The sequence below is a fragment of the Brassica napus genome, unplaced genomic scaffold (genome assembly GCF_020379485.1).
Source record: "Brassica napus cultivar Da-Ae unplaced genomic scaffold, Da-Ae ScsIHWf_703;HRSCAF=1021, whole genome shotgun sequence".
Taxonomy (NCBI): domain Eukaryota; kingdom Viridiplantae; phylum Streptophyta; class Magnoliopsida; order Brassicales; family Brassicaceae; genus Brassica; species Brassica napus.
In genome coordinates this window covers 18,601-24,800 of record NW_026016759.1, presented here as the reverse complement: position 1 = coordinate 24,800, position 6,200 = coordinate 18,601, and positions in this window count along the sequence as shown.

Here is a 6,200-nt window from a genome sequence, read left to right as displayed (position 1 = left end):
CTCCATCAGCTGGCTGGTCCATGATCATATCAGGAACAGCTTCCGGAAATGGAAGAGATTTGTGGGCTTATAAGAAGGGCGTATGAGATAATGAGAGATGATGAGAGGCTAACCATGAGTAGGAGTGAGAGCTCATGGAAGCCAACTGGGAGTAGGAGTGAGAGCTTCCAGAAGCTAACCATGAGTAGGAGTGAGGGCTCATGGAGGCTAACCGGGAGTAGGAGTGAGGGCTTCCGGAAGAAGAGAAGGTGCAGAATGCTATCCAAAGCTCCTATCAACATAGGAAAGGGTAGAAAGAGAGTTGTGGGAGAGTGTTCTTACTCAGCCTACATGGGGGAATCAGTAGAAGACAGTGGGGTGTTAAGAGAGCAGGAGAAAGGGAGTGGAGCTGATGATCGCATCACCAGGAAGGAATGGAGAGTGTTCATGGAACATGTACAAGCCTTAACAGCAAGCAAGAAGCATACTATACAATCCGGAGCTTCTAAACCCATGGTGATTGATTCTGGAGCAAGTCATCATATGATCAGTGATAGGAGGCTTATAAGTGAGATCAAGGCTGCAACAGGGAGTGTTAAGATAGCTAATGGCGCTATGATCCCAATAGAAGGAGTGGGAAAGCTCAAACTGTTTGAGAAGGACACGGCTGCTTTCTATATGCCTCAGTTCACTTCAAATCTATTATCTGTGAAGAAAGCTACCATTGATCTTGATTGTCAAGTAGTATTCAGACCTGATGAAGTTGAGTTCCAAGATTTGAAGACTGGGAGAGTCATTGGCAGAGGAGACAGCAAAAATCAGCTATACCACCTCGACTTGGCTAAGACCTCTAATCCCTTTGATTCTAGTTGCTTGAGTAGTACTGCTGAGAAGATTGATAGTATTACTTGGCATGCTAGATTAGGACATCCTCATGCTCGTGCCATTGAGTTGATAATCCCTAATATGTCATTCAATCACTTGGATTGTGAAGCATGCATATTAGGAAAGCATTGTAGGACTGTTTTCCCAACATCTAAGACTACTTATGAGCATTGCTTTGATCTAGTTCACTCGGATGTGTGGACCGCTCCATGCATGTCTAGAGACAGCCATAAATACTTTGTGACATTCATTGATGAGAAGTCTAAGTATACATGGCTCACATTGCTTCCATCTAAAGATAAGGTGCTAGAAGCGTTTATGAACTTCCAAGCATATGTATCTAATCAATACAATGCTACTGTGAAGGTACTGAGATCAGACAACGGAGGTGAATACATCAGCAATGCCTTCAAGAGTCATCTAGCCAAGCATGGGATTGTGCATCAGACCAGTTGTCCCTACACACCACAGCAGAATGGTGTAGCTGAGAGGAAGAATAGGCACTTGATGGAGGTTGCTAGGTCGATGATGTTTCATGCAAATGTCCCAAAAAGATTTTGGGGAGATGCTGTTCAAACTGCTTGCTACCTCATCAACCGGGTCCCAACCAAGATACTGAAGAATCTGTCTCCATTTGAGGTGCTGAATAAGAGCAAGCCTTTTATTGATCACCTACGAGTATTTGGGTGTGTATGCTATGTCATGACTCCAGGAGAACAGAGAAACAAGCTGGAGGCAAAGAGTACTAAGGCAATGTTTATTGGATACTCTATCACTCAGAAGGGATACAAGTGCTATGATCCTGAAGCAAGGAGAGTGATGGTATCTAGAGAAGTGAAGTTTATTGAATCCAAAGGGTATTATGAAGAAAAGGAGTGGGAAAATCTGAAGGATTTGTCTCAAGCTCCATCTGATAGAGCAACAACACTGAGGGTGCTGTTGGAGAAGCTAGGGATAGGGTTATCCCAGGATCAGGAATCTGGAAGAAGAGAGTCTTCCAATCCTACTAGTGAAGCTGAAAGAACAACTCCTCTTGATCATGAGAGGGGGAATGGAACTGAATCTCATGAGCAAGTGCACAATCAAGAAGATTCAGGCCAGCATAATCAAGAGATGACACAGGAAGTAGAGAGTGGTGCTCAGTCTAGTGGAGATGGGCAAAGAGAGTCTACTGGCTCAGATGAGAGTGGTACTCAGTCTAGTGGAGATTGGGAAGTAGATCCTGATGGGTCAAATGAGAGTGGTGCTCAATCAAGTGAAGATAGGCAAGAAACACAAGACGAACAAGTTCAGGAGCTAAGGAGGAGCACAAGGGTGAAGAGAGATGCTTCCAACTGGGTAAACACGAGAGTGTACTACAATGCCCAGGCTGTGGAGCATCCTTCTCAAGCTATGTGTTCCTTTGCAGAGTTTCCGGACGAGCATATAGCCTTCACAGTAAGCTTGGATGAGAGCTATATTCCAAGGACATATGAAGAAGCTATGGCTTTAAAAGAGTGGAGAGATTCAGTCGCTGATGAGTCCGGAGCCATGATTAAGAATGAAACATGGTATGAGAGTGAGCTGCCTAAAGGGAAGAAGGCAGTGACTAGTAAATGGGTGTTCACAATCAAGTTTCATCCTGATGGAAGAATAGAGAGGCGCAAGTCTAGGTTGGTGGCAAGAGGGTTTACTCAGACATATGGTGAGGACTATGTTGAGACCTTTGCTCCTGTGGCTAAACTTCATACTATCAGGATTGTGTTATCTTTAGCTGTGAATCTTGAGTGGGATTTGTGGCAAATGGATGTGAAGAATGCATTCCTTCAAGGAGAGTTGGAAGATGAAGTATACATGCATCCACCACCAGGTCTTGAACATCTAGTAAAGAAGGGTAATGTGTTGAGGTTGAGGAAAGCTATCTATGGTCTCAAGCAGTCTCCAAGGGCGTGGTACAACAAGTTGAGTACTACACTGAATGGGAGAGGGTTCAGGAAGTCAGAATTGGATCACACTCTCTTTACCCTAACCACCTCATCTGGTATTGTGGTATTGCTTGTGTATGTGGATGATATCATCATCACAGGCAGTGATAAGGAAGGCATCAAGGCTACAAAGGAGTATCTCAAGGCAAGCTTTGAGATTAAAGACTTGGGGGAAATGAAGTATTTTCTTGGGATTGAGATATGCAGATCAAAGGAAGGATTGTTTATGTCTCAAAGGAAGTATGTGATTGATCTATTGAAGGGAGCAGATGCCTATGGAGGAAAGATAGCCAAGATGCCAATGGAGGATGGGTACAAGGTTCCACGTGAGGGGGAGATTGAGGATAGCAAGCCATTCCATGATCCTAAGCTGTATAGGAAGCTAGTGGGGAAGTTGATCTATCTTACCATTACTAGACCTGATGTGTGCTTTGCGGTGAATCAAGTCAGTCAACACATGCAAGTTCCTAAGGAGCACCACTGGCGGATGGTGGAAAGGATCTTGATGTATCTGAATGGAACTACTGGTCTTGGAGTATGGATGGGATGTAACAAGAGTACTGAGGTTGTAGGATATTGTGATGCGGATTGGGCTGGTGATAGAGCAGACAGGAGATCAACCACAGGCTATTGCACATTCATTGGAGGCAACTTGGTAACTTGGAAAAGCAAGAAGCAGAAGGTAGTGTCATGTTCAAGTGCAGAAGCCGAGTATAGAGCCATGCTGAAGCTCACCAACGAGTTGGTATGGATCAAAGGCATCTTGAAGCACTTGGAGATTGATCAAGCAACTCCAATGACAATGCATTGTGACAATCAAGCTGCCATCCACATTGCATCCAACTCGGTGTTTCACGAGAGAACCAAGCACATTGAAGTTGATTGTCACAAGGTGAGGCAGATGATTGTGCTAGGGGTGATCTTGCCATGCTACACAAGGAGTGAAGATCAGCTAGCGGATGTGTTCACCAAGGCTGCAAGACAGAAGACAATGGAGTCCATTCACATCAGGTTGGGCCTCATTGATCTTGGGAAGAGAAGGAGCTAATCCCCTTAGCTGCAAGGTCTTTACTCTTTTTCCCTCATCAAAGTTTTATCCCATTGGGTTTTCTTTGGTGAGGTTTTTAATGAGGAAGATCTTGTGGCTTTCCAAGCTTAGGCTTTCACAAAGCTAAGCTTGAGGGGGAGTGTTGAGTTGAGTTAAGCATATAAGTGAGAAGAGAAGAGGAGTTGAGGAGATGAAGAGATGAGGCAGAGTGGAGTTTAGAGAGAGTATGGTACGGACTTCCGTACAAGGCCGTACAAGCCGTACAGTCCGTACCATCCAAGCCTCGACCAAAACTTACCATGCATTGCCCAAGTGAAATGGTAAACGCGGAAGAGTTACTCAAGAGGAGAAGGATCAGAACGTTGAGAGGATAAGGGAAGAGCATGCCAGGCTGTGACAGGCTGTAAGGAGAGGAAGCATGCGAGTCCTCTTATCCGTCCATCTCTAAAGCAACCTTTGACTTCACATGCTTCAATAGTGCCCATTTCGAGTTTTGGAAACCCTTGTAGCTCTCTTATAAATATGTAACCTCACTCATTAATAAAGATATAGAGTTTTGAGTCTCTCTCTCTTAAGTCTCTCTCTTATTCTTAATCTCCAATCTCTTTAATTCTCAGATTAGACTTAATCACTTCTTAAATAACCAAATCTAAGACTTCATCCTAACTCCTATGAGATTTATTCAACTTCCTAGTGATTCTCCATTACTTTATGTATCAAAATCAAGCTTCTTACATCGCGATTCATCCTGGTTCGATTAGAATGACAAGGAAGCTGTTATATTCCCAAACAAGAAAACTAGGATCACATGATTTGAAAGTGGGATAGCTTCTTCATCCTAACTCCTATGAGATTTATTCAACTTCCTAGTGATTCTCCATTACTTTATGTATCAAAATCAAGCTTCTTACATCGCGATTCATCCTGGTTTGATTAGAATGACAAGGAAGCTGTCATATTCCCAAACAGGAAAACTGGGATCACCTGATTTGAAAGTGGGATAGCTTCTTCATCCTAACTCCTATGAGATTTATTCAACTTCCTAATGGTTCTCCACTACTTTATGTATCAAAATCAAGCTTCTTACATCAAGATTCATCCTTGTTTGATTAGAATGACAAAGAAGCTGTCATATTCCCAAACAGAAAAACTGGGATCACCTGATTTGAAAGTGGGATAGCTTCTTCATCCTAACTCCTATGAGATTTATTCAACTTCCTAGTGATTCTCCATTACTTTATATATCAAAATCAAGCTTCTTACATCGCGATTCATCCTGGTTTGATTAGAATGACAAAGAAGCTGTCATATTCCCAAACAGGAAAAATGGGATCACCTGATTTGAAAGTGGGATAGCTTCTTCATCCTAACTCCTATGAGATTTATTCAACTTCCTAGTGATTCTCCATTACTATATGTATCAAAATCAAGCTTCTTACATCGCGATTCATCCTGTTTGATTAGAATGACAAGGAAGCTGTCATATTCCCAAACAGGAAAACTGGGATCACCTGATTTGAAAGTGGGATAGCTTCTTCATCCTAACTCCTATGAGATTTATTCAACTTCCTAGTGATTCTCCATTACTTTATATATCAAAATCAAGCTTCTTACATCGCGATTCATCCTGGTTTGATTAGAATGAAAAGAAGCTGTCATATTCCCAAACAGGAAAACTGGGATCACCTGATTTGAAAGTGGGATAGCTTCTTCATCCTAACTCCTATGAGATTTATTCAACTTCCTAGTGATTCTCCATTAGTTATGTATCAAAATCAAGCTTCTTACATCGCGATTCATCCTGGTTTGATTAGAATGACAAGGAAGCTGTCATATTCCCAAACAGGAAAACTGGGATCACCTGATTTGAAAGTGGGATAGCTTCTTCATCCTAACTCCTATGAGATTTATTCAACTTCCTAGTGATTCTCCATTACTTTATGTATCAAAATCAAGCTTCTTACATCGTGATTCATCTTGGTTTGATTAGAATGACAAGGAAGCTGTCATATTCCCAAACAGGAAAACTGGGATCACCTGATTTGAAAGTGGGATAGCTTCTTCATCCTAACTCCTATGAGATTTATTCAACTTCCTAGTGATTCTCCATTACTTATGTATCAAAATCAAGCTTCTTACATCGCGATTCATCCTGTTTGATTAGAATGACAAGGAAGCTGTCATATTCCCAAACAGGAAAACTGGGATCACCTGATTTGAAAGTGGGATAGCTTCTTCATCCTAACTCCTATGAGATTTATTCAACTTCCTAGTGATTCTCCATTACTTTATGTATCAAAATCAAGCTTCTTACATCGCGATTC